This window comes from Schistocerca piceifrons, chromosome X (genome assembly GCF_021461385.2).
Source record: "Schistocerca piceifrons isolate TAMUIC-IGC-003096 chromosome X, iqSchPice1.1, whole genome shotgun sequence".
Classification (NCBI taxonomy): domain Eukaryota; kingdom Metazoa; phylum Arthropoda; class Insecta; order Orthoptera; family Acrididae; genus Schistocerca; species Schistocerca piceifrons.
Window position 1 is genome coordinate 612,029,478 of NC_060149.1, and position 10,406 is coordinate 612,039,883.

The following is a 10,406-nucleotide window of genomic DNA, read 5'->3' on the forward strand; positions in this document are numbered from 1 at the left end:
TATCACCTCCCTTTAGATTTCAAGTATCTGTCCATGTGTGACACGAATCTTATTTCGCTTACGATATTTCGCTTTTTGATGATTTGAGGAATTTGCCTTTCCTTGACGATGCAATCTCAGCAAGTCTCTGGTGTAAAAAGACAGTTAAGCAGTGCAGACTATGGGAAATTTAATGCTCTACAAGAAAGGCTCACGTGCTTTTTGTTATGGAATGCAAGGGAGAAAAGTTAGACAAAAAACTGACAAAAGTGGCAAAACTGTAGAATTCTTCATCCCCGCCAAGCTTGCACATGTTTTTCGTGGTCGAAAAGTTGGGTTCTACAATACAGACCATTTATACATAAACATAAAGAAGCCCAGGAAATTAGAATCTTTTGTGAGGTACTTACCTTTCTGAGTACTTGACGACTGGATTACGTGTAACAACCAGTGGTGCGTGGTGTAGCTAGTGACTGAAATGGCGGGACTATTTCCCACACCACAACAGATAAAGCTACCTGCACAGTGACCACAAGCCAGTGTCATTCAGTTCACGGATTACAACATATACACCGGCTAGTCTCTTATTGACGACCCACAATGTGGTGTTTGAATGGTTGGGTTTTTCATGGCAATACGACGAATCTGAGCTTTTTTCACAGACTTGCAGTACCTCATAGTGTTCATTCTTTTCGCGACTGCAGCCAGTCAGAAGTTGTCAGCCAAACTCTCAATCTGTACCGAACTTGTAATTAGTGTATTTGTTCATAAAAGGGGAACAGAAGCACTTTTCCAACACCATGGGATAACATGCTATGTATTCCTATGAGCACTCACTACTTAGTTATGGCATTTTTTTTTTTTTTTTTTTTGTGGTTATCAAAGGCACAAAACCTGGACCCAGGTTTCAAGTCGTATAAAATTGCCGGAAGAATAACAGAAGGCAATAGGCAGTTGTAAGGAAATATTTTTTTTAAAAAAGTGTATACTTAGCGTACAAGCAAGTTCACCTTTCGATTTGTTGTACACATAAGGAAAAATATTAGTTGTCTTTCAAGCAGCTCTGTGCACTATAATGGAACTAGCCACTTTACTGTTATCTACCACGGAAAACGATTAAAAGTCTAAATAACCATTTCTGTCAGGGATTAAAATTGTATAATAATTTGCCCAAGGAGATTACTGAAGTACATTTATTTAAACAGGCAGTTAAGGAATACCTCGAAAGTAATGTATGCTTCTCGAACAAAGATAATGTAGGTAACAACAAAATAATGGTTCACATAAAGCATGTTCAGCACAGAGGAAATGTATAGGCATAGATCTCGGGTTCGATAACGGGGTAGGGTGGGAATCACAGTTCATTATGAACTGTTTATGTCGCTGCTTCATACATCTCTTCAGCATAACTTGAAAGAAATTGCAGTTCAGATAAATACTTCATCCAAAAAATATTTGTCCTTGAACTTTGAGAAGTACTTGTGTCATAAAACTGTTTTAAGAACTATAATAGCAACAAGCTTTCATAACTTTGACCACTTCATAATTTATATGGAACAAATTCAATGTTTGCGATCAGCATTATCACTACTTCATCCGACTCTAAGGTTGTGAACAGAGATCTACAGTTATGAAAGCCTACACAAGGTAGGTCGAAGGAGGATAGGGAATGCTGTATCTTTCCATATCCATCTATGTTCGGTAAATTCAGTCTTTTCCCTTCTGTCATACCTCCCTACTATGCTATTATCCATATGAGTATTTTTGTTCAATAACTACTGTTTCGTGGTGAGCCCACGCCCTCACCGATACTCTTTTGTGCTTATACAAACTTCGTTTGCAAATTTTTAAACTCCCCACTATGACTGACAACTAAATACTTATATCCCTAGTCCTTAAATCTCTGTGAGACAACAATAAACCCGACAATAGCTGACCTGTCTTCAATACATTCCTTGATTAAACAAATTAATAATGGTTTTGTCAGTCTACGCACCATTCTAAAAACCTCATCTAAACTCTCAGCTCCTGAAACAACAATCCCTCCCCCAACACTCACCCATCATTACCCCTCCCATAATTCATCTTCCTAAATACATACTCATCAGTTTCAACGCCACCACGACCCTCCAGCCGTCCCCTATACTTAAATTCTGAACAAATCTTCTTGCAAAAAGAGAACCAAGAACAGAACAATTGCTAATGCCCATCTCATAAATATAAAACTTAATCAACAAGCGTTATAAAAAGTAATACGTTAATAACAAAATCTTTCTAACGCCAGTCTAGACTTCTCAAACCTGGAAATCCTTTGAATAGAATGCCAAACACTGTCCTGCCAACAACACCACATATGCTCCTCCCTGGTTCAAGGCACAGCGCCTTTAGTTAATCTCATAACATCCCCATTGACGTGGCACTTCACATATTCAGCAATCAAACCGAACAGGTGCACGAATTGAACAGGTGTCACTATGTCATTGCCCATTGCGGCACACAACGGTCTGCTCATAAACTTCAGACATATCCATAGCCAATAACAAACAAAAAGCAAAATTAAATCTCCACTCATAAATGACACAACTCACAAATAATAATAATAATAATAATAATAATAAACAGCATCACATTCACGACAGCAGTCAGCAACTGCCGAGAGACTTGGTGCCATGTCAGCTGCAAATGTTCATTGCCAACTGTCCAGTTAACTTTTAGCCGGTGTTGACTGCATTCTAGTCTGCTTTGTCACTAAGCTGTGCTGTAGCTGTCTTTTGTTGCACTATTTTCAATGTGATGTTTTCAAAAATGAGTGATGACGTGGTTGGTGAGGGGTTTACCTTCTACACCAGCTCAGAAAAGGAAGTAACAATTCGTGGGAGCCCAAAACACAGCTATGTGTTACCTGCACTGCGTACTTGCAGTACGTGGAGGTCCCTGCACGAAACCCTGTCCACTCTCCCCGCTAGCGAGATGCCAAGTTATAGTTCATTAGTAAAATATGCGTGACAAAAATAGAAAAATCATATGAATATTTCGCTCTAGTAACTTAATGAAATTAACAGGACAACAAAGGAAAGTAGGGGGATACACTAAAATAAAACAATATGAAAAACAGCACGACTTGAAAACAAATATTACCCACAAAATCAAACCTGAAAAATTCTCAAAATATGACGCAATGCTACAAACACAAAAAAGTTACAAACTAAACATTTCACATTATCTATATGGCTCAAATAAAGCCCTTGATTTAAAAAAATAAAGCACATGCAACGCCAAAACGCGATATCGCTAACTTCACTAGACCTCATATACAGCTCAAACAAAGCCCTCAATACGTAGAATCCAAACGAAAATCAAAAATCTCTGAAGCGCAGGGTCCCCCCCCCCCCCCCTCTTCCCACCATCACACAAACACACACAGAATCTCCTTCTCCAACAAAATACAAACACACAAAACAAAAACGAATACACATACAATCTTTTACAAATCTTTAACATAATGCAACGCATCAGCAGCCGTATATGTATAGAAAACAAACAATTTTTTAAGCCTTCATTTGCAAGGTAATTTTTTACTCGTTTACCTAGGTTTCGATTCCAGTAATGAAATCTTCTTCAGAACAAGCGTAGCTCTGTTACATTCGCCTTAATGGTTTTAATTTTGACAGACATAATCTTATGATTATGCGTCTTTATTGTTTTAATTTTTAATCTGTGACATGGCCAGTGTTTGGCTCTCAAAATAATTTAATTTTTTGTTCTGAAGAAGATTCCATTACTGGAATCGAAACCTAGGTAAACGAGTAAAAAATTACCTTGCAACTGAAGGCTGAAAAAATTGTTTATTTTCTACACACACAATCCTCCCTTCCCAATACCACCCCTGCCCTGCACACCCAACCACACCTCAATACTCGCATAAAAAAACTATGCCACATTCACAACAATGGAAACACATACAATATCCACTCATGAAAAAATCATACACACCAAATCTAAATCCCCAAACCGAAAATAAAAACTCCAGAATCCACAAAACCACCAAACAACATTATCCAAACCTACTCTCCTTCCACACGTATAACTAACAACCTTTCATCTATGCATTCTTCCTACCTCCTTCATGGAACAATCATGGGCAACAACCATCACGTTTACCTCTCTTCCAACATCACTCATCAAGTTGAGTCTGAAGAGTTCAAGAACGCCTCATCCCTCTTCCTATAACAGATTTAATGGGCCCCCAATACCCGTCAGTTTGATTCGAACATGCCTCTGTGGAATAATCTTAAAGCTCAGAACTATGATTAACTGTTAAATGACGTCAGCCCCTAGAACCCAACACCCTATACGACGGAAAAGAATCAGAACTCATACTTTAAACTTCTGCTGTCTACTTCTCTATTAACCCAACCAAACCCACTTCATTTGCATCCATACCAGTCCAGGATTTCAGTCAGATGATCCACCCCTCGAAACAATGGCACTCCCCCCCCCCCCCCCCCCCACCCATGTACTCACAGCCGGAGACCATTCCCGTATTTCGTTTTCCTAAACGGATATTCATGTATTTGCACTTTCATCCCCTCCCCTCCCCCCCCCCCCCCCCACTCACCTACCCGAAGAACGCCTATACTTAACACTCTCGTCCAAACCCCACAACAAAACGAATACCAATCTGTAATAGTCGATTAATTCAACTCAGTCTCATACACACAGCCACACAGAATAATGATAACACCAATTATATGTCAAAAGAACAATGTCACATAATACCAGCCAAGAACACTTGAATAGAGATCCTTTCCAGATGGACCTCCTCAAATTATCTCTATGACACATCACATGCAGAGATCCCTGGTCCGAGCAGGGGCCACTCTTGACAACTTCATGTGCTGCCCACACACATCACAGTGCACAAACTCAGTCAACAACCCCAACAGTTGCAAGAATCTTATAATGTACGTAACATAACTACTCATCTCTGTCTCCAGGGTCAAGTGATTAATCTTCACACATAGATCCATGTCTGGATGTAGCGAAAATCGCAGCAAAACAAACAACCGACAAAACACCCACTCAAATCATGCACTAAAATCCGCTACACCCATCACACAGAAACAACTCTAAAAGCAACAATTACTCACTAACCAAACAAAACCGCAAAATCACTAACAGAATTAGAACAATGACTGTAGCAGACTAAGGACACCTCAAACATTTCACTTCCACTCCGAACAAACACCGCGGCTCAAGGACGTCACACAACACATCACAGAGGCCCACAACAAAGAAAGGCCGCGATGCATACAAGGCTAAGCCTTAAGCTCTTATTAGGCTGTGATCACAGTGGCACCGACATCGGCCGAAGACGCGCGATCGTTTCAAATCAGTACGCCACTACTGTTTGGCCACAATAACTTGACGATTTCGCTAGTGCTGCCAGAAGCGGAGAAAATCAGCACTACTTCAAAGATATTTGTCTCCAAGCGCTACCAATCTCATGCTGCACCTAGATGAGAAATGATGCAAAAGACTTGCGTCCACTAGCAAGTGACATCTGTAAGCACTTGCTGACGTGTTTACTTTAGAACAAAAATGTATTCAAGGTTACTTCTCCAAATTTATTTCAGGAACTCGCTGTAATTATTTGTTGCGGAAGTGCAGTTACCGTATTTACTCGAATCTACAGTTGTTTGGTTCGAGTCGTAAGCTTAGCAGTTAAGCTTTACCAGGTAGCCATTGCTATGCGTCAGGCGCTCCGTTCGTATTTATACGGGTACCCTTCATTTTTCGCGTGCTTCGTCTGGTTCGAATTGATTGCATATTTTTCTTTGATTTGATAAGTGCCGTTCTCTTAGTTATAGGTGTTTACGTCACTCTAAGCTGAAAATGCATTACTGTACTGTGTCATGCATTGTTTGTCGCATTCTGATAGTGAGCGTTTACGACCTGTCGCCGCTCGCGGCATGGCTTGCTTTTGTGCACGCTACCGCCGCTTACAAGTAAAAAAAAAAAAAAAAAAAATGGCAAGAGACTGCTATTTGCTGTTACTTACAATGTTGATTTCTCTGATAATGATCAACAAGAACCAAATAATAGACTGCGTGTGATAGATGATGTTCTGAACGAGAGTTTAGCGAAAATTATTCTCCATTTGAAAATCTTTGCAGACGCCTCTTTAGTACATTACATTCTGCACAGAACTTAGTCATCTTTGATTTAAAAATCTATTCAATTGCCGTGCTTCATTTCTGACTGTATCACTATTAGGCATAAGAATAATACGAATATAAACATGACACGATATGTATATTCTTCCGCGTTTGCTGTTGTCTCACTCTAGTTTCGTAGTTTATTAGGCAGACAGGATTTAAATGAGATAGCAGCAAACACAAAAAAATACATGTTCAAATGGCTCTGAGCACTATGGGACATAACTTCTGAGGTAATCAGTCCCCTAGAACTTAGAACTACTTAAACCTAACTAACCTATGGACATCACACACATCCATGCCCGAGGCAGGATTCGAACCTGCGGTCGTAGCGGTCTCGCGGTTCCAGACTGTAGCGCCTAGAACCGCTCGGCCACCCTGGCCGGCGAAAGAATACATGGCAAAATGTTTATATTCGTATTATTCTTATGGTAAAGAGAATACTGCATGTGATTCACAATTCATAAAAGTTCCTATTAGCAACCATCTCTTCTCACAGGTATGAAAAACTTCAGAATGTAGAGTTGGCCATATTGACAAACACCCCAAACAGTCTTGCCAGTCGGATTTTCGTAGCACATTGAAATGCTGCTACATTCGAAGATGAAATCTACGGAATTTGTATTTACTTCGTTGGATAATGTATGGAAATGCAGTGGTAGAAACTTGTGGCGCAGAAAAAAGCTCGTCTTCCACCTTTTTTTAAATTTATTTACTGAATCAGAGGTTTTGGCACCAGTATTTATCTTTGTGCCTGCAAAGCATGCCTGTGTAGCGCTACATATATTCGATGGCAGAAGTTAGTTGTGGCGGAATCTACCAACATTTTTCAGAACTTCCACTTACTTTGCACTCGATTCTAAGCCGCAGGCGATTATTTGGATTACAAAAACCGGAAAAAAAGTGCGGCTTAGATTTGAGTAAATACGGTATTCTTAAAAACCAGAGCAATCGCCACTGTAGTTGCATTATTATTAATGAATAAAAATCGTGACGAAACACAAAAATAAAAAATAGAAAAAATATTAGACGAGTACATATTGATATTACCAAGAAACACAATTCAGTTAACTAAAATCTGGGGACTCCACTTCACTTAAATTAAAACGTTGAGGATGTCGTACGCAAATTTCGAACATCCCTTATCTGCCGTATAATCATGTATTCGATAACAGGAAACAAAAATGCGGCTCGATATCTCACCATGAGACTGCATTTTAATTACTCTTCGATTTTTTCAGGCAGTTTTTACTGTCTTTATCACAAATGTAATGCATTTATGTTTATGGTAACATAAGAAAAAGAGCTAAAATTTAAAGATGGTTCCTTAACTGAAGATGCCCATTATGTGTGTTAGTGGTATCCAAAGGCAGAAGTCCGCAGCTCGTGGTCTCGCGGTGGCGTTCTCGCTCTCCGAGCATGGGGTCTCGGGTTCGATTCCCAGCGGGTCAGGGATTTTCACCTGCCTCGAGACGACTGGGTGTTTTGGTTGTCCTCATCATTCATCATCATTCCTGAACGTGGCGAGTTTGGACTGAGCAAAGGTTGGGAATTTGTACGGGCGCTAATAACTGCACAGTTGAGCGCCCCACAAACCAAACATCATCATCATCCAAAGGTACATTTTTTTTCGGTCTATCTATCTCTGTGTTATTTTCTTTTCTTTTCCGAAAATGACATTTTCGCACCAATACTGAACACACATAACTTCTGTAAGTCTGAGGAGAACTTCCACGAACAGACAAATTAGGCAAGTACTTGCAGCATTACGCAAGAAACAGGAAAGAATTTTCACCCTTTATCAGAAATTTTATATGTGATTTACAGCTTCGAAAAATAATTTGTTCAAGTGACAAGGATGGCTTATCTTTTGCTTGAAGTGACCATAGTGGATCTTTTTGGGTAGGTAGACATCAACTGTCTTCGAATTATTATTACCGCTTACTGGCGTTGTTTAATGGTAGTAGGGTAGTGATTCTGTTACATAAAGTGGTTTGCAAATGTGGTGTGCACATGTGTTTCACTTTTCAGCGCTTCAGATGTTGAGAGTATCTTACACTAAACTTTATGTTTGTCTTTCACACATATACTGAATGACGGTCATTGAAGGTTAATTGACATACGCCTGCACAACTTTAAATAAATTCAGCAACACAGATTGTGAGTGGGCCCCTACTCGTAGAAGTGTGATTCGAGGTCTATTGAAAAATCCGATTCTCACATTAAAGATGGAGTTCCGGTTCAAGCAAAAATAGAAGTGACACTTTGAAATTTGACATCTTCCGATTACATCTTTCTAATATTTAAACTAATACTGCGTTCTGAAAAGTACGGTTTCAAAGTCTTTGTGCGATATGTTGAATGTTGTTTACGATGCTCTAAACACTAATTTAAAATCTAATATTTTCACTCTTGCACCGCAAATACCTGTACTACGAAATTTTTAATTTATTCTATACTGAAGTTTGGAGCTGTGCAAGTGCACTAAGAGGCACTGTAATATTGTTGACTTTCTATATTAAAAATAACACTCAATCTGAAATAATACTGCTGCCAGAGATATTATTACTTTCTTTCTCAAATCCACTAGGTAGGTGTTTAGAGAACAGTGAAGTGTACTAGAATCTGACTATCTGAATATCCTCCCAGTATTGCGTTACTTTTCACCATTTTTACAATAAAGTGAGTTGATGTGAAACCATAAATCTACCTCTCATTAGTTAGATATTTGCTTACTTACACTCATATTTTATCCATGCATCATACAGAAACGTGTACTTTCAGCACGTTAATTATCCATTATGTGTTCATAACCTCATTGGTAGACCTTTACTCACCGAAGTGGCAGATCTTGCCACTGTAGGATAAAAAAAAAACAAATTCTGAAGAACGTGTTTTGGAGCGATCATTAGTGCAGTGTGTCATTGAAGCTACATATTTTCGTAACACACTCGTATAAATATGAAAAACATCAATTACGGCCGGTTAGTTTCTAAGCTGGTGGTCTCTTTTGACACTAGTTGCTGGTGAGAGAAGGAAAATGGCGACACGAAGTTACAGAGTTTTTAATTTTTGTGACATGGCGTTTCTCCCACCATTTCGTATATTCGTAAAACTCGTCTGATAATCCCAGTAACTGAGGAGCGAGTGTACAGTACTCGCCGCGTTCTTTTCGACACAGATATAGCTCATTTACATGTATCTTTTAATAGGAAACGCCATACTTCAACACTTGTCTCCGCGCACAGAGACATCGTGGTATCCATCCCGTCCTTGGAGGTTAAAATAGAACCTACTTCATTTATAACATAGATTCTAACCTAACCTAACCTCCTCGATCCCGTCAAAAACTGACAAATGAGATTGGACGCACAGTGACGAAGCTGTCGGATGATGTAATTGGACAACCTTTGGCGACTGCGTCTGACGACCGTTGTCGGTGCCACTCAGCTCAGCAGATGAACTGCATTTCGAAACCTGTTAACTCGTAACTGGGTATTTACGTACAAACGAGAATTGCATCTTCTTGTGGAATCTGCTATTATGGAGCCCTACTGATTACTATAACTACAACGAACCACACAACTTAGCAGTATGGTATAATTAAAGATCTCTGATCGAAATAAATGGTATAGCGACCTGTTTACAGCATTCAGGCTCTTCTGTTCTTTCCTGTTAATTTTTCCGTGTTAAACTTAGCTTGAGCAAGCACAAATAATTTATATGCTTATAGGAATAATTCTAGGTAGTGTATAATTTTTTTGTTCTGAAGCATTCACTAAAAGATGGAAAGTAGTTATCCCAATGGGAGATAAGGATGAACACTATTTTTTGCTATAGATGTGGCTGAATGAACTGTGGACATTAGTGTACTATCAAATATTTGTTACATTAAACAGTCATTGTAAGCCATCAGTTTCAGAATAAAATGGTATTTTACAGAAGCGTAATATAAGGTATTTCAATTTATCTTCATCTGAAGTAAAAGAGGACACTGAAAATAACTTGACATTCGAGGAAAGATAAAACCGCAGCATTCCAGGCACTCCTTCCACATGCTACAGCTATATAGATTCATTAACTAGATTCCTGTTCCGCTCCTATAAAATACATACAAACTATTATTTTATGATAAATGTCGAAGGGCTTATGTGGAAATTACTGATAACTGCGAAACAACAGAGACATTCTGTAGCTGAGGAGACATCA